Here is a 25,122-nt window from a genome sequence, read left to right on the forward strand (position 1 = left end):
CCAGGTCGCCACGCCGACGGGGCTGGAGTCCGCCCGCGCTGAGGCTGGAGGAGCCATGTCGGCACAGGGATGCAACAGGATTTGGGAGGCGCGGCCGAAAAAGAAAGGCCACCTAGCGGGCTTTGTTTCCGATTCTGGCAGGTTCTCGAGCCAGAGATTTCAAACGTGAAGCCAATCGAAGCACTTCTTCACAATAATTGGAAGGGGAGGGGAGTGACTCATATTACACCAGCCCGTATCTCCCTCCCCGTAACCGCTAAATTGTAGCTTTAAAAGGAAGTGACATGGGGTGGGGAGAGACGTCAGCTGAGGACCACTTTTTTTTTTTTTTCCCGAAGGGTCCACCCCATGGGTGGAGTCTCGCTTTTTCTTTCCAGTGTTGGCTGACTTACAGCTCCTATAAACTAGTGGCAATTTCTGCACCCCAGCCTGCTCCCTTTCAGTTTGTGGTTTCTAAGTCCATGTGTCCAGGGCGGCCAGAAAGGAGGTATGTGCGGTGCGTGCGATTTCCAGGCGACTTCACCTCTGGGCGTGGCGGATGTGTGTATCCCTCTCGCTCTCACTGTTATCCTCTCCTTGGCTGGATTTCATTAAAGCCTCTGGAAGGGGTAGGTAAGAAAGAGGAGGCGAGGAAGGCGGAGGAGAAGGAAATCTGGGGACAGTGGGAACGTGGAGGGGCCGCCCTGGAAGGCAGAGCCGGCTTGGCTGCCGCAAAAGGACCATTTCTTTGTGCTCAGCTGGGTGAGCGTACCTGTCTCTGTTGGGATTGCGAGCTGCTGTGCTGGGTTTAATTTCCCCCTGCCCACCCCCCACCCTCCCTCGGGTGGAAGAATTTTCATCTGCCATAGATGAAGCCGGGGAGAAGGTTCCTGTTACAGCTCGGTCCCTTTTGTGTCATGCAACATGTTCTTCCGTCTCTGGCGTTTCTATGGCAACCACAAAAATACTACACCCAATGCAGCCCCGATATAAATCGCTTTATTTGTATTTGCTCCGCGTTTGTTGCTTTCCGCGCCGGTTATGGCCGGGGCTGCTCAGAGGCAGCCTGGCTTCGTGGCTACCCCCTCCTCACCCCCTTTTTGGTTTTTCCCTATCACAGGCGGGCTGGGGGAGGGGAGTTGTCAAGGAAACAGGCATTTGTAATTACCTCTTTATTTACTTACTTTTCAGCCCAGGAGTTTCTTCATCAGATCTAGGAATTAGAAAAAAGAATGATTTGATATTTATGTAAATCTTCCATTATTGGTATTTTTTTGGAAACCTAAACTGTTCTCAAGATGTGATCTTAATGTTGTGATCAAACTAAGAAGGGGTGAGAGTACTTACTTCTTTACAGGAGGTGAGATCCTTGAAAAAAAGTTTGAGAGGGTGTTTGAGAATCAGTGCTGACAGATATGTTACTTTCTGCCCAGGTTTGACCAAAAGTCTAAATGTTTAAAAGAGGGGGCTTTGCTCTAGTCTGAGTTTATTTAGTACAAAATCTAAGTTCACCAAGTATAAGTGAGTAACAAATGGTAACTACCAGCAAGATTCTGTTTTTTGGGCATCATCCTTATACCGGTCACGCTGTCCACTCTCCTTAAAGTGAGGGTCTGTAGACCTCTTTTTCAAAATTGGGAAAGGCTGAACCCATCTGTGATTGTTAGACAAGCATCCTCATTTAGTAAAAAAAAAAAAAAAAAAAAAAAAATCATGGGATAAGGGAGAAAGTGTGCGTGCGCGCGTGTGTGAATGTGTTACGTGTTTGATGTGCGCGGTGTGATGTGTGTGTATGCAGTTGGGCAGGGACAAAAGGGACAAGTCGAGCCCCAAGTTAAAACTACTGAATCTCCTTAATATCCTCTATGGAAAAGCATCATCTACCGAGTAATAAGCAAAGTTAAATGTGATTAAATCAAGTGACACATCTGTTGAAAAGTCATAGTCCAAATGGGCTTATTAACAGGTAGGAGTCAAATTGATGCTTTTATCCACTACCTCTGAGGAACTGTTTGAAAACAGGCGTGATTCTTTTAATGGATATCCTGAATTACCAGATTAGCATTTATAAGACAGATCAATAGTAATCTCATCCTTGATTCTTAAATTTATCTGTAGTTTTAGGTAAAGATTTGTGAAGGTGGCTTGGCCCTCCCAGTGCCTTCCTGCTATGAAGCCAAAAGCATGACTTAGAAACCGCAGAGTAACCCCTCTGAGGGGAAGCAGGAAGATGGGGTGGTTTCATGAGGTTCTTTCTGTTTGCCGAGATCCTTATCTAAACACATGGTTGTCTATAACTTGTACAACTTAGTATAGTGCAAGAGGCCTTAAGTATTTCAGATACAAAAGTTATCTAAAAACGGGGCATGGCACAAAACTAACAAGAACTAAATAAAGCTAAAGACAAGAAAACTAGTCAAAAAAGCATGAAGCACAGAAAAGTGTCATTAAAAAATAGGACTCTCATTTGGAAAAGCATGTGTTAGGACAGATAAACAGTTGGCTTGTAGATTTTCAATGTGTGCAGAGTGTGGAAAGCAGTCATGCTAAGTTACTGTGTTTCCAGCCTGAAGAGGGTCCTCAAGGATGTAGGTTTACCATGTGACCTGGTGGAGCAGATGGACAGGGTGTAAGTCAAAGTCTACAATGTGGGCACTCTTGAGTTTCCAAACCTAGGAGTTTCACAACAGAAAGCCTTGTGGGATGGAGTTCAAAGGACAAGTAGCAAGGATTGTTTGGAAGTTCAGCCCAAAATAAAAATGAATAAAAAATCACTGTCCTATAATTGGACCCTGAATAGAAGTTGAAAATATAATTACCAGAGTTGACCTGGGGAAAGTCAATGGAGCAATAGATGCAAAGCAAATTCAAGGTCTGATAAAAGGGGCTGGATGGGGGTGATGTGGAGGAAATCACCTCTGAAGTCGGAGTCAGTCGGCACTGTATTGGGATTTCATGGCTCTGACCTGGGTGCTGTGAAGTCTGTGAAGAAAATAGAAGTTGTAGTCTGTGCTCTCAAGTTTGAAATCCACCAAACAGGGTGACGGCAAGTGTCGAAGGGCACACAGCTGGAGAGAAGGAGGCAAGGCAAGAGGGAGATTAGAATTGGGATGCGGTTAGTCTGAGAAGACTATCACAGGGATGAAGGCCTTGAAGGTTTGAAGGGAGGAGACAGACAATTCAAGGGGAAGAGGCAGAGGTGTCCAGGTCCCAGGGATGGGTTGTGGCTCAAGGTCCTTGTCTCAAGCAGGGAGAAGTCCGTCTGACTTTAGTGTGGAAACCAGGCAGGAGCTCTCTGTGCTGGTGGAAAGAACTAGTAGCGATTCAGGGACAGAATTTCCTTTAAATCAGATCAGGACCGGTAGAAAAGAAAGATTATGTGAGTAGGAGGCAGAATCCTCCCTAATCCGATTATTTTTGAGTTGAAGCTCAAGAAGTGAAGGCCAGACTTAAATCAGACTTTAAACAAGTCAGAAATTTGGGACAGGGAACTCCACACACACCCACAACGTCATGCTAATAATACTGACCATTGCCATTGCTTTAAATTGTGGGATGCTCAGATGAGCGTTTGGCAGACTGACTATGTTTCGTGCTGTATTCTGGAAAGGAGATATAATGGGCATGGGAGACACTCCATTCACAGTTCTGAATGGTTTGTGCACCTAAAGGTTCATATGTAATCAAGCCTGACTTAATAACCATCTAACGTGACCCAGAGCCTGAGCAATTCTAATTCAATCATCTGTGTTCAGGACAGAGTCTATTTGGAAAGGAAGTTTTGGAAATCTGAAATTTAGCTTCACATATGGACCAGGGAGGATCACTGCTAAGGCTGTGAGAAAGAGGATGCTTACATCATGGACTTGTTCTTTTAGCAGTATTCATTGTGCACTTATTATGTGCCAAGTGCTGGGGACACCACTGGGAGTAAGACATATATTGTGTAAGTAGCTACAGTTTTCAAACATCTGAAGGGTTTTTAAGGGAGAGACCTTGACCAGCTGATCTCCATTTTCTCCTAATGACTAAGAGGAAATGTCTTCAAATAAGAGCAATTTTTGGTGACCGTCATCATGGAACAATCTATCTGACCTGTCTTCCTTTATTTTTCAAAACACACTCATGCTGCACAAAGATTTCCTACCCGTGTTCGTTTTCGTTACTCCAATCTGGTTTGCTTTCCTTCTTCCTTTGACCCAGAGTCCCACCTTTCAGTCACCATTTATTCATTCATTCATACATCCAGTTATTCGTTCGCTCAACAAATGAGATTTGGTATCATGTGTCAGGCACTGTGTAATATTATGGATCTAGCAAGAAGTAAGAAACTATTTCTCCCCTGAGGACGCTCAGAAACGAGCAGGAAGACAGCTGTAGAAACAGCTCCTTAAGCCAGAGGGTATTTTTTTTTTATTTTTCTGGTTTTTTTTTTTAATTTATTAAACTACAGTTGATTTACAGTATTGTGTTAGTTGCAAGTGTACAGCTTCAGATTCTTTTCCATTATAGGTTTTTACAAGATATTGAATATAGTTCCATGTGCTGTACAGTAAATCCTTGTTGTTTATCTGTTGTTATATGCTCAAAAAACCGGAACTCCCCAGTGGTTTTCAGCGGGGAGGGGGAGTTTTCACAGGCAAAATTTGGGGTGTGCCAGTGTCTTGTGCTTAGCCTGAAGTTGCCATTCTCCACCAGGGTGGGGGGCCTTAGTTCCCGCAGAAGAATTTGAAGATACTGTTATGTGTGTCCCTTGACTAGGAGCCAAGATCCTGCTTCAATAGCTGCACTGTCATTTCTTGATTGCTCCTCCTTCGTTTCTGCCTTCCCTGCCTTCCCTGATTAGCAACTGTTCCAGTCTGCTCTTTGGAACTCAGGGAAGTCTAGGAGGCTGAAGCCTTTATCCTGCAAGTAAGAAACGGGGGACGCGGAAAGGCTCTTGTGCCCTGGAGGGCCCCACAGAGTCCCACTCAGTTTCAATGGCATTAGGTACTTCTTTCATTGAATAATTTTATACAGAGATCGTTCTGGGCAGCGAGGGAGAAAGTGCTTAGTGGTGGACTGTTTATTCCATAATTTTCCTCATTGGTGGAGCTTATGCCTGATGTTAGTAAACGTGCTGATTAACTAAATAAGAGAAGTGAGCTTTCCACCCTTGAGACACAGAGGCACAGAGTTCAGAAGGCTTGTCCATTCTCTTTCTGAAAAGTCTAAACTGACTGAGAGTTCCTTGTAGACTTCCACGGGACTATAGGTCCCTCCAGGTGGACTCAAAGTACAGTGTTTTTAAAAGAGAAACTCTCACCACATCAAAATTTTATATGCCCATTGTTTTCTTAGATAACCTCTATTACTAGATTTCACATAAGATGATGCAAGTACGTGTTGAAAGGTCTATGACAAAACCAGGTGAGTTTCAACACTTTAAACCTACACACCCCGAATAAATAACATCAAAGCCTTGTTGCAGCACCTCATGCTGTACTGGAGCTCCTCTCGGCAGAATTGTTTTATCCCATGTAATTTCTACCTTCAGCACAGAAATTATGCTGGCGACACAGTCAAGTTCATCTGGAATACCACTCTCCAGAGCTCGCCTGACCTTCAGAGAAAACGTTTAGCAAATCCCCCTTCTTCTTTGCTATTTTGATTTCAGATGAGATCAGCTCCTCCCTTCTGCTGGAAGTTGTTCCAGATGTCTCTGGTCGGCACAGATCTCTCCCCTCAGACCCCGGGTTGTGCACAATAGCCGATTCATGGTCATTTCTATGTAGGATCCTACGAGAGAAGAGGCATATTTTGTACTTAGTGGGAGTTTGAAACTGGACACTAAAACTACTGCAGGGGATTATTCCCCAGTCTGGGGGTGACAGACGCCATCAGGGATGCTGGGGTGACCGGCCAACCTGTAGGATATATGTGAGCGTGGACAGCAGCCCACCTGTGCTGGGGGCATCCTCTGTGCCAGCCTGTTACACAGACTTCACATCTGTCAGTTGCCTTTATCCGCATAACCAACTAAGCAGGTAAAAACTGTTACCACTTTCCATTTTGCAGATAGAGAAAGTAAAGATTAGAGAGAATAAGTTACTCACCTAGTATCATAATAAGTAACAGAGCTGAGATTTGACCCAAGAACCCCCCCCCAACCCCCATCTCACTGGTGTTGGATTTGTCCATCGGTGCCCAGGGCCGGCCCGGTGCCTCAGACAGAGCAGACGTTCAGCAGGTATTTCTGCAGCAGTGAACGGCTCACTGCCGTGTGGACCTCTCCGTGCCTTTCATCCTAGTTTTCAGGAGCTTCAGAAATACTGGAAGAGAGAGAAATATTTTAGAACTTGGGGGAAAATGAATAGTAGGACTTGTAAGACAGGCTACTCTAATAGTTTTCAGGGAACTTTGTTGTTTTGTTGTGGTTTAGCCAGCGAGGTGATGTGGTGGGGGAAGGGAAAGGGCTCTGTGATTAAAATATTCAGGTGACAATAGAGGTCATACATCGAGTTAAATACAGATTGTCCTCAAGACCAGTTTTTGACCAAGGACTGAACTTTGCCGAGAAGTTGCCCTTCAGGATGCCTGCTTTGGCTGCCTGCTCCCCAGGCCGTGGGTACATGGAGTCAGACTTTCTTTTCTGCTGTCAATTGTCAGCAAATCTATTAGCGAGTTTAAAGCAGAGTATTATCTGAAAAGATAATACTTATCTTAGTGCTTATCTCAGACAAACTTTGAGAGGAAAATGGGAGGAATGAATTGACCCAGGAGTGAGTTTGGTCTTTTTCCCTGTGAGCTGTCACCTCTCTGGGGGCAGAGGTTAACCCAGGCTGATGAAATTTTAAAGAGTCTGTTCGAGCACTTCCCAGGATGCTGCAGCCATCAACACACAATCAGTGCAAGCACCTGAAACTTCCTGCTGGGTCCTGGTGTAAGTAATTCTGGCTCCTTCCCCCTGCCATGGGGGAGCGGAGGTTGAAAGGAGATACGGGAGCAGCTTCCTTCCCCAGATGTGTATAACCCTTTGGGCTTATTTCCTAAATCTTTGGCCTCTGTTCTCCTGACATTCTTGCTCAAACCTGTTCATAAAAGTCACTCTTCCCAGATGCGATCACGTTATATGACAATTCCTTACAGTGCGATCCTATCACTGCCCTGAGGGCTTCTCATCAAAGTTTCCAGAGCTGAGGGGAATGCCTGGCACTGATTGGGTGTTCGAGCCTAGGGAAAGGGGGGCACAAGAGATCCGAGGTCCTGTTTGCCTAATCGGAGGGCCTTCCAGCCTGGGACCTCCCCGGACTGACGTTCCTTTACGGCAAGTTCTTCATCGCTGCACTGTTGACTTTTGGGGTCAGATAGCTCTTTGTTGTGGGGCCATCCTGTGCATTGTAGGCTGTTTAGCAGCATTCCTGGCTTCCATCCTCTAGATGCCACCGCCACCCCACCAGTGACAGCCAGAAATGTCCCAGACATTGCCCAATGTCCCCTGCAGGGGTAACATGGCCTGCAATTGGGAACCAGGGCTTTAGGGAATTCCCACATCGGAGCCTGCGGGGTCGGCTGCCTGAGCCGAGCAAGCCCATCCCTCCAAGTTTACAAAGATGAGTCCCAACCAGAGGGGCCTTTCATTCACCGAAATTAATAAAGAGAGCGGAGTGGTAACGTAACAGTTAAATAAGTGAAGGGCAGACTACTAACTGGAGGGTATTCAAAGGTTAAGTGTCCTTTCTCTGGCAAACCTGCATGGAGAGTCACCTTGTCACCCAAGGCTGCAGGAGGGAGCTGGGTGGGGCTGGGTGGGCTTCTCTGAACTCTCTTTAAGGAGATCCTGCCCTGGGCTCTGGCTTAGCCCTGGTGGCCTCAACTCAGGGTGGAAAGAACCCCTCAGGTGGGATTGGTTAACATATGTAAAGAAGGAATTGGGCTCAGCAGATCTGACCTGCTGGGATTTGCTGATTTTCCCTGGCTTCCTGGGGCTTCACTGGGAACCACATGCCTCACACCCAGGTCTCACCAGTAACTCATTGCCTCTGAGCCCCGACCCCCAGTCTCTGTGCATGTTCCCAGCGTCTCCCTCCCTCCCGTCTGGTCTCCTGCACTTCCCGCCCAGCTCACCTGGACCTGCCCCTGCTTTGGGTAAGACCTGCTCCCCCCGCCCGGGGCCTGGGGTTACTGGGTGCTGGATCACTGCTATGTCCCTTCCTTTTGTTGGTCCCCTCCCTTCCCCGCTCCGGGCCTGAAAGATGGGGGTGAGAGGGCAAGTCTGTTATTCACACTGCCCCCGCAATTCCAGAATCCTCTGACAGCATTTCTGAATCCTTGCACCCACCCTCCTATTGGCTGGGCACTGAGGGGACACACGTGACCCAGACAGGGTCACCGTCCAGAGACAAGACAGAAACCTAAGGCTATCATTTGAATACACTGGGAGGAGAGCGCCATGCTCTGGGGAAGCACGGAAAGGGGAACCCCCGACGCCCCACCCAGGCTGGGGCTTCAGAAATGCTTCCTGGAAAAGCGTATCACCCCTCCGGCAGGTCTGGGGTGCTCATTTCCTGGAGGGCAGGATGGGAATCCAGAAGTGATCAGAGCTGGGAGGTCGTGCCATGTGGTTCACTGGACAGCGGGGACGGCTAGGTGTGGTGACCGCGTCCCTGGGCCAGTCTGGAGACCTGATCTGGGCTGTGGCGGCAGGAGGCAGGGAGAGCCCAGTCAGGCTGGTGCCATGGTCTGGGAGACTGAGGTGGAGGGCCCTGGCCGGTCCTGGAAGGAGGATGCAGAGGAAGGAGCCGCGGGACTCTGTAACTGGTTGTGCTGGCCTGTCTGACGGTGTGGGACAGAAGCAGCCTTTCCTGTGATAGTCTTCACGAAGGGTCACTTCTGTGACGCTTTGTAACGTAGTCATTCATGCACTTTAATGATAACCTTCTTTACTCAGCATTTACTGCCATGTTGTGTGCTCTGCCTGCCCCTTCTCGTCCTCACTCCAGCCTTGGGGAGGTACGAATATTTTCCTCTAGTCTGACTTGAAACCGAGGCCCAGATTGGTCAGCTTGTACTTTCCTAAGTCACAGAAACAGGAATACTTGTTTGCGGAGCAAAGACTGTGACTTTTGATCTATAAAGAATGATAAAATTATCACATTTACTTGTACAGTGTATTCTTTCCCACAATTTCCCCAGATCATCTCTTAGGGTGAAAGGATTTCCATCACTTCAAAATGTGCAGAAATTCATCGTAACCTCCCAAATCATGTGGAAGTTACCTAAGACCAAACTATATAATGAAAGTTTTGTGATGTCACCACCTCATTTGACCTCCATTTCTAGCAGAATACAACGTTAAGGGGAACCAGGGAGAGAGGACCACAGAGATACTTTAAATGTGCCTGATGATTTTAATTATTTATATTGGTTCCAATTTTAGCCAGATTGGCACTTCCTTCCCCCTTCCTCCCACTCCTTCTGTCTTTTCAACGGCTCAGCGGTGATTCGTCTTTGAGACAGTTCGGTTTCAAAACTGTCTCTCTGGCTTGACTCCTGAACATGGGCTTTGTGAGACTGGGGTCAAACTGTGTCCTGTGGGTGCTGGGCAGGCCCTGAACTGCAATTTACTAATAATGGTGGCATCAGAGGAAAAAAACCCTGCCTGCCTCTTTGGGCGGGGAGAAGGCCTGGTACTCAGGGTGTCCTGCTCTGGTCAAAGGCCACAGGAACGTCTCATCGATAAGCTGGAAACCTCCTGGTGTCCTTCTGTAGACCCTCTCTGCTGGGCCAGGTAGACTTGGGGGCCCCTGAGGACTGAGGGGAGCAGCACCCAGTAGAGGCGAGCGGGGCTGGGTCACAGCCTGGGTTGGCCCCAGCCATGGGACCTCGGGCTCCTTGAGACCAGGGACTGTCTACCAGGAAGTGGCCTGCCACATCCGGGGTCCTTAGTTTCCTGATCCCATCTGAGAGGAGTCCAGGACAGATGCAAACTTCTTCAAACACCCCATCCTGGGGCCGTGTTGGCAGAGTGCCTGCGGGTGTGCCGAGCTGTGGGGGGACCTGGGCCCAGCTCACTCAAGCTTCAGTTTTGCCAAAAGCTCCAAGGGAAAAGGATTTTTAAAAAGAAAAGCGACACGGACATGCCATGATCTAACACAAAGTTGACGTGAACTATTAAGACAAAACTGAAGACTTTTCACACTGGGTAGTTTGGGTGGCTTACGGCCACAGCTCCAGAACCTTCAGTCTGTTTTCTCTGCTGAAGCAGGTGTTCCTGTGGACATTTTTGAGAATACGACTGAGCTGATCTCCAAATGACTGTGGGAAGGCACGGTAGATGTATAGTCCTGCCCCGCAACCCCCTTTCCCACTCTCCAAAGCTGAGTCTGGGAATGGGGTGGGGTGGGCAGGACTGGAGTCATCACGGAGAGTTTGCCTGCCTGCACTGTTTTCTCTTCTGCGTCTGTCTCTTCCTGGTGGTCTCATCGAGGGAGGGCTGCTTGGCCCTCTCCTTTTTTGTCTGTCTGGTCACCCACCCTTTGGAGCCTCCCCTCCTTGTCTGGAGGAATCTCTTCTCTTGAGGAGCCCAGCTCTTGTTTTCTTTCTGACCTCTCTTCCGCTCCCTCTGGACTATCTTAACCATCTCTTGGGTAAGGAATCAACTCTTACTGCTTGTTCATACCTGTTATCTTATCACCGTTTTTGTGGTTAATTATCCTTCTGTTCTCACGTAGCCTTCTTTCCTGGGTTTATATTTTGAAATCTGAACAAAACTGTTGAGCACGTGGAATTTGCCAGTTCAGACACTAACAAGCTATGGGAAGGTGGCTGTCACTTTAAGGGTCTCACACTCCCTAGGGAGCCTGAAGGATAACCTCCCCCAGGCGTCTTGCAGGAGGCGTCTCAGTGTTCTCAGTAAGAGATGGAAAGAGAGCCCAGTACGTAATGACCCCAGCAAACCACTGCATTTTTCCTTTACAATAAGCTGATGGAGGAGAAAAAATCTGAGCCGTGGACTTTGCCCAGGGACAAGCAAACCATTGTCATTTTTCTTTTTGGATGGATTAGAGAATGAGGAGGAAGAGTCGGCCTCTTCCGTGCGTGTGTGTACGTGCGTGCATGTGTGCGTGCATGTGTATGTGCGTGCGTACGTGCGTGTGTGTACGTGCGTGCGTGTGTGTGCGTGCGTGTACACGCTTTTTTTAAAACCATGTTATTAAGCCTGGGATTCAAGTGTCACTAGACCCAACATTTCTCAGTAGTCACTTGAAATGGAAATAGTGCTGGTAAATTAACTACACTTCAATTAAAAATTAAATAATGCTGTCAAATTATCAAAGTGCTTTGGGGTCTGTGCATAAGTACTGCCACCAATTCCTCAGAAATTCATCCAGAATATTTGTGTGACTCAGGAGTTGAGATTGGCACTCTGGGGTCAGAGTAGAGAAAAGGTACTCTGACCGCAGGGCGTTTGTCTAATTCAGGTTAAACCGGCAAGTCTGCTAAAACAGATCCCCTTTAAGAGATGGTGAAGCATCCAGTCGGGGACAGTCAGCCATGTGGAACACAGCTCCAGATCGGAGGTAGAAAGCGAGAAACATGATTGTCAAAGCCTCTGTACATTAGACTTAATCTGATTTATCCGGAACCTACTTAGCACGCAGAACGCTGAAATCACCGGCTTAACGAGCTTGGTTGTCCGTCTTCCTGGGTCAGTGGTGGGAAAGCAATGATGGAGAGGAAGGTAGGAAAAGAAAGAACAGCGAGCGAGCTAAAAATATTACTACTGGTGGGGACCGTCACTGATGAACAGCAGAACCGTCGCCCTGAGCCGTCCGTGTTGTGCTGTGGCCAAAGTGCTTCATTTATGGAGGCAGGAGAGTCTGGGTGACGCTAGGAAGATTGTCACTCCAAACACGAGTTCAGGCAGCTTTCTCTTTTGGCAACTTAAGCTTTACCTTTTAGCTTTCCAGAAAATTCTTTGATTCAGAACGCGTCCTCTGGCTGTCACAGGTGAGGAAGGAGATGCTGTGCTAGGGTCACGGGGCCTGCAGCCTGCCCCCAGCCTGGCCGTCCTTCCAGAAGCTGTGCTCTGAGCTGATCTTCCAAGCATGAGGTGGAGTCAGCTCTCTACACTGAAAGGGAGAGAGTGGGGAGGTTAATCCAAGGCTGGAAGAGTGAGCGGGCAGGAGCCGGCAGAGGAGGCCCTGGTGATTGGCACAGGTGCTCAGCCTTCGATGTGGAGTTGGGAAACACAGCCACGGGTCCTGTGAAGGGAGGACACGGCCGCCTGGGGCAGGACCACCTCTCTGTCCCTGAATTCCCATCTCAGTGGCAGCGTCTCAGCTGTGGTCTCGACCTGGCCTGTCTGTTGGCATCACTCGCCTCGGACCAGCTGATCGAGTCTCTGGTTCCTTGCTTTTGTTTAAGTTTCCTAGGGGACAAGCTGGGAGAACTGGGAGAACTGGGACCACATGCTGGAAGGAGGGTGACTAGCAGGAAAGTGACGGGACAAAAAGAAAGCCAGAGGCAGGACAAAGGTGGCGGTGATGGTGGCCACAATGATGACGATGATGATGGCAGCCACATTTAATATGAAAATGTACCAGACAGGGTGCTAGAAACAGCAAGCCCTCCCCACAGCCCCATGAAGTAGGAACCATTACTGTCTCCATTTTACAGATGAGAAGACTGAGGTTAAGTAACTTGCTGAAGGTTGTAGAGCCGCTGAAGGTTGTAGAGCCCCTGAAGGCAAACCAGCTCCTGGCTCTTGGTGCTGCCTGTGCACGGCGGAGCCTCTTCAGATGCTCAGTATTCAAATTCCGTGTAGTGAGAGCAGAGCCGGAGCCCCAGGCCTCCCTCAGAACTAAAGACAAAGGGCGCAAAGAGGATGAAGCCAGCGGCAGGGACTTCCCTTATGTCTGATTTTGTTTTATTTTTCTCTTGGATTTTACTTTAATGGTGTGGAGGAAAGTTATGCTAGAAAGAATCTGGAAGCTTCTGTTATCTCTGACCAACTATTTCTAGAAGAGAAGCAGAGTTAAATCGCTGGCGTTTCCGCATTCAGGATGGCTGGTAACAGTGCCTTAGGAGCTGGAGTTAGGGGAGCTAAACTGTCTCCGCCTGCCCGTGGGCTTTGTTCACGAGGATGCCCTGATCTGGCTGCAGCGCAGCAGCCCTGTCCCGCTGACACTGTGGTCGTGTTACTAACGCGCCAGAAGGCAGGCGTTCCCCCGTAGCGGTGTGGTGGGTGTGGTTCGAGTCGTTTGTATTATGGATATGTATTAACCACCCGTGGTGGCCAGGTCCATGCTGGACTCTGGATACCAAACGAAAAACCCTTGGGCGCCTATGGAATTCAGATTTGTGGGAAGGCAGACGTACACAGGAAGGGAAACCACGTTTCCTGATGCCACGTGGCCTGGGTTCGCACGGAATTTTTTACATCATTTACTCACATGTTGTCAGCTTCACTGCACCGTGGTTAAGTCCTACAGTGCTGAGCCTAACAGTCGGTGTAGCAGAGATCGTGAGGAGACAGAGACAGATGCTTGTGGGGAGGCAGCTGGGTGGTACAGGTGAGGGCAGCGCTTTGAAGGATGCACACACATTTGGCAAGTCAGCAATGCTGGGGGTGGGGGGCATCGGCAGATGGGACAAGATGCAGGTCTCAGAAGCGTGAACGCGAACGCTGTTCAGAAAATTCCAAGAGCTGGGACCACCCTGCCTGGTGGACCCTCATCCCGCTTTTTACTCTGAAAATACCGTGCATTTCAGGAGAGTAGCTGTTAGCCTTCAATTTTATCATTTACTTTTTTCAGTTGTTCTTGCCTATAGCATAGACAGTGCCTGAGGTCACTTGGTGTCTCCAACCCCCAGGATTGTGCCTGAATAAATATTTGTTCTAGGAGTGAAAAGCATCCTCTCGGAAAGGGGCTAAGAGAAACGGACACCACGGTGGGAGTGCCTGCCACCCACAAGGCGTGGGCTTTGAGGTCCGTCCCACGAGTCAGTTGCCTGTTCCTTGGTTTTGCGGAGTGGTGTTCCATCATAGGGATAAACCACGTCTGGTTTATTTGCTCACCTGGTAGTGGACGTTTGGATGTTTTTCAGCTTTCATCTAATTTTAATTTTTTTTTAGTACTTTTTGGGGGCAGTTATTATGTTTATTTATTTATCATTTTTTAATGACGGTACTGGGGATTGAACCCAGGACCCTGCCCATGCTAAGCACTGCACTGTACCACTGAGCTATACCCTCCCCGCATCTAATGCTGAATTTACTACTTTTATTTCTGATCTAAAGTACGGATTCTCAGAGCTGAAACTGGGGAACCAGGTGCATTAGTTCTTGATTTCCGTCTCGATGGTTCGTTTGCCGTCCACCCAGAAAAGGTGAAGTTTTCGGTGTTGCCAGACTGATGACCCCATTTCTTTTCCTTCAATTACTTATCTCCCCACTGATTTCATTAACTAAATGACGCTTTTGGCGATTCTCCAGATTTCATTCACGAGCTCTCTCTGTACTGTCTGCTGTGTGCGGGCCCCACGCTGGCTCTCGGGGACACGGGGAGCCCCCAGCCACCACGCCGGCCTCACGGAGCCCTGCCCCGGGGGGCTTTGGGAGCATCCGCTCTGGATGGCCGGTAAAGGGCAGCAGATTCTGCAGCTCTCGTGCATTTCTTTCACGTACTTGAGCCCTGAAATTTCACCCGAATTTAATTGCAGGGCGTTGGCCTTAGCAAATACAGTCTATCCGGACTTTGGGAGTAGCAGTGATAGTAATGAACAGAAATAGAATACTCAATCTCGGGTATTCAAAGCAGCCTTACATTAAGGGGGAAAAAATCTTTGATCTGTTAAAGATTTCCTCTTCTTAAGTCAACGCCTGGAATGTGGCTACAGCGCTGTTGGTCTGAGTGTGGCGGTGGTAGGGAGGGGCGAGTGGAGTTCCCTTGGTCCTTGACACTGCCTGGAAAACTGAGGGAAGACTGACATCCTTACCGCCTTTGCCCTCAGGCTGTACTCAGGATCAACAGTGAGGTCCCATCCTACCTCCATTTGAGGCCCCGCCTCACAGATCACGCCAGTTCAGGAGGACCCACTCTGCACCCCTACAGCGCCCTGGCTGGCTCCACCCTGACACCGGCAGACCTGGGCACCCAGGTCTTGCTCTCTTCCTTGGGAGAGGGGAGCACCTTTTTCCTACAGGCTGGAACTGCTCCCCGCCCCGTTCATGCCTTCACTCCAACAACGCCGGGACAAGGGGTTACATCACACATGGACTGAGGGCTGACTGTTCTTGTGGTTTGTCTTCTGTAGGGTCAGGAGTTTGTTTTGTTTTGTTTTTTAAACAACTAGGAGATATAACTGACCTGTCATAAAGTTCACCCATGTTTAAGTGTATGATTCAGTGACTTGTAATGTATTCAGTGGTGCAACCATCACCGCTATCGACTTCTAGAACATTTTCATCACCTCTTATCCATGAGCATGCCCCACCCCCCACCCTCCAGCCCTGGACAGGCACGGGCTACTTGTCTATAGATTTGCCTATTCTGGGCATTTCAAATAAACAGAATCATACACTATGGAATGTGTGACTGGTTTCTTTCACTTAGTGTCACGTTTCTGAGGGTCATCCACGCTGTAGCTTGTATCAGTAGCTCATTCTTTTTTGCGGCTGGATAATATTCCATGATGGGGCTCTCCATGGGTCAGTTTTTTGGTTTTGTTTATCCACATAACAGCTGATAGACATTAGGACTGTTTCCATCATTTAAAAATCTTTTTATTTTTAATTTTTTAAAAATTTTATTGAGGTATAGTTGATTTACAATGTTAGTTTCAGGTGCAGAGTGATTCAGTTACTCATATACATACATACATGTATCTGTTTTTTTCAGATTCATTCCCATTATATGTTATTATAAAAAACTGAATGTAGTTTCCCGTGCTATACAGTAGGTCCTTGTTTATCTATCTTATACATAGTAATGTGGATCTGTTAATCCCAGACCCCTAATCTATCCCTCCCCTCTTTCCTCAGAGCTGTTTCCATCTTTCAGCTACTGTGAATGTTGCTGCCATGAACGCTCATGCACAGGGTTTGTGTGGACTTAGTGTCTTCATTTCTTTTGGGCAGCCGCCTAGCAGTGGAATGTCTGGGTCATTCGGTGACTCTGTTTAACATCTGAAGACCTGAGCGAGGTGTTTCATCACTTCCCCAAGCTCCTCTGAGGCCAAGGGAGCATAGAACTCTGCATAGATGCTGCAGATTTTCAAATCCAAGTCTCTTTACTGTTCAGACCTCTATCAAAATGTCCTCATCGGATCCATGTAGGAGACTTTTATGTGTGAGATACCGCAGGAAAGGAACGAAGAAGGAGGGTGCCAGGAGGGTGGCTGGTTCAACTCAGGGAGTGGCGATTATGCGGGGTTTCATCTGGGATCTGGGGCTGTGTCCCCCCCAGCCTGGAGCGTGTGGGGGCTGGAAGTGCCATGGGGCTAGCTGGTGCCCGCGGTTTGCTGGGTGTGTGCAGCAGCTTGTGCTTTTGTCCTGACAGTTTTAGGGCTCTCACTGTTTTGAGTCCAGGCGTTGTATTTCCAGAGCTCTCCACTCTTGCCAGGATGTGCTTTCTGAGAAAGTCGGAAGTCCTTTGAAGAGCGTTATCTGAAACCAAAAAGCACTTGCTTTTAGTACTGAATGCGTTTGTGTTGTTGTTGTTGTTCTGTCATTTGAGTCAGTATTTACTCATCTTGAAGAATTAAATGACTGTTAGAATAAAGCTTAGATCAAGGATGGAAGGAGCCAGTCTCCCGGTAGTAAACCATGTGCTAATGTCTACTTTCCTTGGGAAGGACCAGTTGAAAGGGTCCCTGAGGTCTCGTAAGAATGTACGTTCCCCCATATTCCCCGATACTTAGTTATTTCTTACTGTGTACAGAGGAGTGACAGAGCTGTAAAGAACATAATCATGAAAAAAAGTTAACCAGTGGATTGTATATATTTATATTTCACTTTAATATTTTTGGATATTTCAAGAGAGTTGTCTTCTTTTTCACCATCAAGAGTTTTGTGAGGTAGGTTGATGGAAATAAGAAAGCGGAAATAGAGGCTCAGAGCAATATGGAACCAACAGTTAAATGACCAAACTAAACAAGTCACAGAACTCCCCCGAGCCTCCATTTCCTTACCTATAAAATGGGTACATTAATAAATCAGAGAGCATTGTGAACATCAAGTAACATATGTTGCATACTTCAGTAATCTGAAAAATGCAATGTAAAACTTGAGCTCTTTTTAAAATTGAAGTATAGTCAGTTTACAACATTGTGTCAATGTCTGGTGTACAGCACCGTACTTCAGTCATACAGGAACATACATATATTCGTTTTCACATTCTTTTTCACCATAGGTTACTACAAGATATTGAATATAGTTTCCTGTGCTATGTAGTATAAATTTGCTGTTTATCTATTTTATGTATATTAGTATCTGCAAATCTAGAACTCTCAATTTATCCCTTCCCATCCCCTTCCCCAACTGGTAACCATAAGTTTGATTTTTATGTCTGTGAGTCTGTTTCTGTTTTGTAAATAAGTTCATCTTTTTTTTTTTTTTTCAGATTCGACATATAAGTGATATCAAGTGGTATTTTTCTTTCTCTTTCTGGCCTACTTCACTTAGAATCACGATCTCCAGGTTCATCCATGTTGCTGCAAATGGCATTTTATTATTTTTTATGGCTGAGTAGTATTCCATTGTATAAACATACCACAACTTCTTTATCTAGTCATCTGTTGATGGACATTTAGGTTGCTTCCGTGTCTTGACTATTGTAAATAGTGCTGCTGTGAACATTGGGGTGTGTGTGTCTTTTTGAATTAAGTTTCCTTCTGGATATATGCCTAGGAGTGGGATTGCTGGATCCTATGGTAAGTCTATTTTTAGTTTTTTGAGGAATCTCCATACTGTTTTCCATAATGGCTGCGTCAAACTACATTCCTACCAACAGTGTAGGAGGGTTCCCTTTTCTCTACAGCCTCTTCAGCATTTATCATTTGTGGACTTTTGAATGATGGCCATTCTGACTGGTGTGAGGTGATACCTCACTGTAGTTTTGATTTGCATCTCTCTGATAATTAGCGATACGGAGCATTTTTTCATGTGCCTATTGGCCATTTGTATGTCTTCATTGGAGAATTAATTGTTTAGGTTTTCTGCTCATTTTTGGACTGGGTTGTTTGTTTTTTCCATATTAAGTTGTATGAGCGAGTTCTTTTTTTTTTTAACTTAAATATACTTCCCAAGTCTTGGTTGAATAATGAGAACATACAGAGAAGCATAAGGAAGAAAAATATTATTTCCCGTTATCCTCTTACCCAAAACAGCCTCTGAGAGTGTTAATTGTCTAACCATTGTGAAAAGAAATTTGTTAATATCTAGTGAAGCTGGACGGTGTCACATCTTGTTAAGTCATGTCAGCGTGATGCAGCAATTCCAATTTCAGTGGTCATTCATGAATTATCTATAACACAGAAAAAAAAGAAATATCCTAAATCTCCACCATTATGGTAACAGATTAACTTTTGGGGTAGCCATACAAAAGAATACTCTTCCACAATTGAAATGACTCAAGTAGATGCATAACATGTAAAAAATTTCTTGAGTATAAAAAGGAAATTACAAAAGGATTCAAATATTACTCATGTACATCTTTACAATACAAAAACATTTTGTTTGTGAATGCAAATACATACAGTAAAAGAATAAAAACAGTGAAGAAAATACTAATTTCAACCTCAAATTGAGGAAGTGGCTTCAATATCTATTTTCTTTAAAACAATGAAGTAAACGTGACTAGATATCAGTGTGGTAAAACGTTTTGTATATTTCAAATATTTCTGATGTTTAAAAAAAGTTTGATGACTTGATAACCAACTGTTTCCTAAGCATAGAGATGCACTGGGTTTTTGCGGTTGTTGTTTTGTTTTGTTTTGTTTTGTTTTGTTTTTGTCTTTAAACTTTGGTCCATACGGTGCATGTTTTTGTTGACTTTGTATTTTGTAAACGTCTTTTATCACTAACTATACTTCCTCATTGTTCTTCCTGGACCTCCTAAGGCTTTCTGTTCCTATTTAGCTATTTACTCAGAAATCTTTAAAACAAGTTAATGCTGGGGCTTCTGGTTAATATCTTATAATTATTTTCAGTTTATTCATTTACAATTGTTCATAATGTTTTCTAATTCATTTATGATATATTTGGTCTCTGACACTGTAGGAGCTCATAACCTAAAAGCAGAGGCAAAAGTAAAGTCTGGTTTAGTCAACACACAAAGACTCCATTGAGAGTCTAGAAACAACTCAAAGTTTGGGAATTCACATGTGGAACTTAGAGTTACTCTTACCAAAAATACCAGTTAAACAAACATTTGGGTTGGAAAAGATGCTCTCATCCCTGCCTCCAGACCTCAGTCACTGTCTGCCGCTCAGTTCCCTTGAGTCTTCCCGTGTCCCGGGCCCCCCTTCAGTCTCCCTGTGTCGTAGGACTCCTCTCAGGTTTCTCTGTGTTCTAGGCTTTCTGTCTCATAGCAGAAAGTGGTCCAGGGGCCTCGTGAGGCTTTCCCGTCCTCTCTGTCCCTGCAGACATTGCTGTTTTGGGTTCTTGAGATGCACCATTGCAGAGGACAACCTAAAACTCCCTGCCCTGCTGTGGCTTCCATCCCCTAATCACTAACTGGTAATGAATCCCTTTTGAAGATCTGGAGTACTTTCTCCTGCCTGCCTTTTTCCTCCTGCAGAAAGCCTCCTCTAGGTAGACTGGTACCACATCAGTGCCAGGAATGCCCTTAGGAGTCTTGAGAATCCTTCTCTGGTCTCTGCACCCACCTTGGTCTCCCTCATTCCCTTTGCAGGTGGCGGTGGCATGAGTGTAGTTCTGAGATACAGCTTCCGTATTTCCTGTGGCTCTTCCAGCAGTGGCTGGGGAAGGCCGGTCTGAACCGCACGGTAACACTGACTGCCTCTCACAGAGGCACCGGGTCAGGTGGGAGGGCAGGAGCACAGTGCGCTGGGGGAAGAAAGGGTGCTCTGAGCTCTGTCCCTGCGTCTGAGGGGTGAGGCGGGTCACTGGCTGTAGGTGCCGCTTCTTCATCTGTTAGATGAGCAGGTAGGGTATTGATCCCTATGGCTCATTTCTTCTCTGTTGATTGGTATTTAATGTATGAAATTGTTGTATGAATTGACAGAGGAGGGAAAGATCTTTCAGTAAATGCTTTGGATACAGCTCATTAAATATTTGGAAATAAATCTATGTAGATTCTCATGGAGCATCAGCCAAAAAATGCATTGTCAGACCATAGAGTTAAAAATACATACTAGAAGAAATAAGTGAATGGGTACCAGTTTTCTGCAGGACAAGAAGTAAGGGTAGAAGGAAAACCTTTCTAAGCTTAAATCTTATGAAGAAATTACAGTTCTTGCTTTATAATAATATAAGGCCCTAATAAGCTAAGAATAAAAGCAAACAAACTGGAAAAATTGGTCCCTCGAAATGGAATAGGTAAGGTGGTATTCTACTTAATATATGAAGAGCTCATGCTCGTCAATGTGCAAGGGTAAATGGGCAATACATAAAATAGACAAGTCAGGAAAGAGAAAGCAGTATAGTTTAATAAGTGTTAAAAAAAAATTCACTTCACTTGCAACCCCCAGAATGCAGATTCAAACAAATTGAGACACAACTTTTATTGTATGAAGAGTTAATCCAATTTTTGTTGTTTTTAAATGGGAATTCTTATTGCTAACAAACGTGATGGAATGGGTATTTTTGTAAATTGCTGGTAAGAACATAAATAGCTACAAACCTTTTGGAAAGCAGTTTGGTAAAATTCACTAGACGCCTTAAAATGTTTGTTCCTTGAACCCAGAAATCCTGCATCTGGGAATTTATTCTAAAGAAATTACCCAAAATTCAGATAAAAAGCTTTATACCCTGAATTGCTAATTATTGGGTTACTTATTATTAAAAAGACTAAAGAAGCCTAAATAATACAACGAGGCAATAAGATAAAAAAAATATATGATGTGTTCAATGTAGCTACTAGAGTATTTCTACTGTGATGACATTGAAAATGACTTCACTGAAGGTTAAGAAAAGGGCATATAAAATTGATTTAACATAAGATCTCAACTATATTTAAAAACAAAGAGCCTCTGCAATGGTTTTATCTAACAAAGAAAAAAAAAAGTCAATGCGTTCAGCAAAGACTAGAAGAAAATAAACCGAAGTGTCAGTGGCTGTTGTAGGTGGTAACATTTCTGCATTTTAAACTCTACACATTTTTTGTAATGAGTGTGAATTATTGTTATAATGGAGGAAATAGCCTTTACAAAAATTTATGACTTTGGCTCGCAAAATGACTTCCTCAGTAAGAATAATTTCCTTTACTTTTACCAGATTTTATTTTAATAGAAGATTCTTTGCTAAAAAACAAAAAAAGTCAGCTCAGTTCCCCACCAACATCTTAGCTCCCCTACTGGGTGTAAGCAGGCAATTTGCCTTCATTTTAGTTATTTTCCTGTCAGTTTCGTGGATTGCCTCATACAATTTGTGTTGGGAGAAGAGGATTCTATGCTTGGTTTCAGGATGTAACGGTCTAGATGGCAATCATGTGGATTTATTAGCTTGGCTTGTGTAGGGGGAGTAAATTATTGGGTCATCTGTTCTGTGCTTATTGTAACGGGAAAGAAGCCCAGGACTTTCTCAGTTCATGCTACCCCTTCGTACGTTGTTTTTGACAATCAATTCAGGGTTGTTGGTATGGAGGTTAATACTAAGTCATCTAGAGATTGAGATTGAATCAACATTTACTGAGCATCTATTTATTCTGTAAGAAGTGGAAGGGGTGGGGGGAGCTTATCCTGGGCCTGGAAATAATTACTCAGTAAGTGCTTTGGTTTATCCGGCGTGGTACTGACCCATGTAAAATACAGGGAGGGGCTCTGTAAGAGCCCCCCGTGCTTACTTTCAGAAGTCTAATGCAATGGTGTACAGAAAGCTATAACAGTAACTATGAATCAGTGAATTTTTGACTTAATGGGTGAATGGGTAGCTTGGTGGACAATCTAATGAATGAATAAAGTTATCAATGGATTGATGAACGGTTGCAAAAATCCAAGAATACCTGTCCCGGATTCTACTTAATAGAAATTGGAAAGAACATCACGTTTTCACTAAGCATCCTCTGTTCCTGAGCCTTGTGACTAAACTGAAAAAGAAAAGGAGAGAGAGGGCCCCGCTTCATGTTTTATCGCTGCTCTTATTAATGAAACTTTTCAAGGAACAGCCAGTCCATAATGACCCCAAAAGCATCGTTCATAGCTGAGTACTTCAATGTTCTGTGGTCGTATTTCAGAGCTATCTCGAAACAAGGGTACTGTAAGTCAACTTATTTTAGGCACTCACAGCCAGCAGTTCTGTCTTCAATGAATGATTCAGGTCAGGAAAGCATTTAAGTGCATTTGTTTTCTAATAAGTCTCTCTTCGGGTCCATTATGCATGAATCAAGTCAGGGAAATTGCCTGGGTTCATTGGCATCCCTTTATGAAAATCAAAGAAATGAAAGATTTAAAATCTAGCCTGACTGATCTCTCACCTTCCCCACACTCCTCACCAGAACATAAGGATTGGCAGCAGCAGGGTCTCCAAGGACTGAAGGGTCAAGGGCACTTAATTAATGAGCGGTGAGGACAAAGGAGAGGGACCTACCAGAGAGAAGAGAGCTCGGTTATCGGTGTCTGTGATGCAAAAGAAGAAGAAAGGCCATTTGCTTTTCTTCCCCAGACTAGCTGCTCTGAGCAGATCCTCGATGAACCACCCCACCTGCAATGAGCCCAGTTGATCATGGCCGAGGCAGCAGGGGGCCTCCTCCGAGCCCGATGCCCTGGAGCACCTCCCCAGGGCGCTGATGGCACATTCGTTTCCATGAATCAGAAGCACTGTGGTTGAGGGCGTGTGGATGAGTGGCCCCCGTTTTGTAAAACTGGGAGTGGTCACAGGTGCCCTTGCACGTCCTCACCCCACTGAGCTCTGCCCCCACCCTTGTGGCATCGGTGTGTCTGTCAGCTTCTACTGACAGATGAGGAAGGTGAGATTTCTAGAGGCCGAGTGACCACAGGGATATGGACACACAGATAGATGGCCAAGAGTCAAACCCAGACCCAAACCCATACCCTCAAGACTGCTGCTTCCCCTTCTACGGTGATTTCTTCCACCACTAGTAGAATCACGATTTCTGGGTTCCCAAAGAGGGCCCTAACCGAGTTGACTCAAGCCAGTGCGAAGTAAGTTCCCAGGCAGTTTTAAAGTCCCCGGCTTGAATTTGCACCAGATTAGCTGCTGTGCAGACGACCTTCCCACGTGCACGTGGTTTTGTGACACGGCCTTCAAGCTGTGGTTGCTATCACTTCACATCTTCTTGGCTTTGTGAGACATCCTATCTCAGATGCTTGGAGCCCCCCCATAACTGGTGGTTTGGCCGTTTATCTGAGGCCAGTGACCCCTGCTGGTTACAAGCCCTGGTCCCATGGCTACAGTGTTTTGTCCTGTGTAACAGTGAAGAGTTATTACTCCTAGTGGAGCTGGTGACCCAGATAGACTAGGTGGGCCAGGCCAGCAGGAGTGAAGGGATGGGTGCAATTTTGTCTTCTCTGCTGGAAAACGGAGCCGCAGGGTGTGCTTGGCTGCCTCTGTTCCTTGGCTCTGCGTTCCTATCCCCACCGTTTCCTGGCCTGGCCATCCACCGAGTGCGTGTGGCTGTTTGACCATACTGGAGCCTACGTAATGGTCAGAACTCCTAAACACCAAAAAGGTTAGGGTTGTCCCCTTCACTCCACGGGGAAAATACTAAATTATAAGTTTAAGGAAGTTTCCAACAAAGTGTTGAATTTTCCCATAAGTCTTAATTTTAGAGGCTTTTTATTATTACTTGTTTTCAGTTTATTTGGAAATATTAAAGATCAGCATTTATGAAAAAAATTTAGGTGCTATGATTTGCTAGTGACTCAAGCACATGTCTGTCTGCACAAATAAGCTGACCCCAGCTTCAGACTGCTCAGAAGGCTGCCTGCTCCAGCCTGCTTCCTCGGTGATGCAGACACACCTTTTACCTGCTCATCCTTTACACATCCCATCCTGCCAGAGCTGTGTCCTCAAGTGCTTCTCGTGTGACACTGAGGCCAGGGGAATATGGGAATGTGGGCGCACTCGCAGGGCACCAAGGCGATGATGGTCTGGGGCTTGTCAATATCAGTTTTTATTTCTTCCACAAGGTCAGAACAGGGCTCACCTTGCATGTTCAACTCATTTCTTTATAGTTTACACAGGAGCTAACAGGTATTACCCATCATGATGAAGAGAGCCTCAGAACCGATGACTGGGGTTTTCTTTCCCCCTTTTTTAAAAATTGAAGTATAGTTGATTTACAATGTTGTATTAGTTTCAGGTGTACAGCAAAGTGATTCATTTCTACATATGCATACATATACATTCTTTTTCAGATCCTTTTTCATTATAGGTTATTTCAAGATATTGAATATATTAGTCCCCTGTGCTGTACAATACGTCCTTGTTGTTTGTCTATTTTGTATATAGTAATATGGATGTGTTAATCCCAAACTCCTAATTTATCCTTCCCCCTACCCCTTTTCCCTTTCAGAACTGATGACTTTGAACTACCTTCCTCTAGGATGGGGATGGGGACGTAATCGATTCATTAAGACTTGTGAATGGACTTTGGGAGGTCTTACAAGTCACTTCAGCTCAGAATCGTTCTGGACTGTGCAGAGGTCCAAGAATAAATGTTCAAATGAGGAAAATCTTATTAAATCAAGCAAAAGAAAGGGATTATGAGACCCACAAGAGGAGAGTTTAGTAAGAAAAGATGGTAGCAGTTTGGGGGCCGCGGGGAAAGCAGCTGGAGGAGGGGACATGCCCCAGGCAGCCTGGGGGCGTGGGCAGCGCTGGGGCCCAGGACCGCCTTCCTGCCGCATTTCATCCTCACAACATTCCTGGAGACGGGGTTATTCCTTCCATTAAACAGACTCAGAAACAGGCTCAGAGCTGAGACATTCCCCGCCCAAGGTCACACAGCAGGTACC

The 25,122-nt window shown here is 45.7% G+C and overlaps 1 protein-coding gene across 6 annotated transcripts in view; it reads left to right on the forward strand.

Annotated features, from left to right (window-relative positions):
* Nucleotides 1–328: 328 nt before the first annotated feature.
* The window catches only part of AGPAT4 (1-acylglycerol-3-phosphate O-acyltransferase 4), a 106,370-nt gene continuing 81,576 nt past the window's right edge, over nucleotides 329–25,122 (forward strand). For 3 of the 6 annotated variants that reach the window (XM_074368042.1, XM_074368047.1, XM_045524502.2), the window contains exon 1: nucleotides 329–487. The gene's annotated coding sequence lies outside the window, so the exon portion shown is untranslated. Of the gene's footprint in view, nucleotides 609–722; nucleotides 742–19,877; nucleotides 19,972–25,122 lie in introns of those variants that run through there. The other 3 variants (XM_074368044.1, XM_074368043.1, XM_074368045.1) reach the window with 3 other exon arrangements.

The sequence above is a fragment of the Camelus bactrianus genome, chromosome 8, assembly GCF_048773025.1.
Source record: "Camelus bactrianus isolate YW-2024 breed Bactrian camel chromosome 8, ASM4877302v1, whole genome shotgun sequence".
Classification (NCBI taxonomy): Eukaryota; Metazoa; Chordata; class Mammalia; order Artiodactyla; family Camelidae; genus Camelus; species Camelus bactrianus.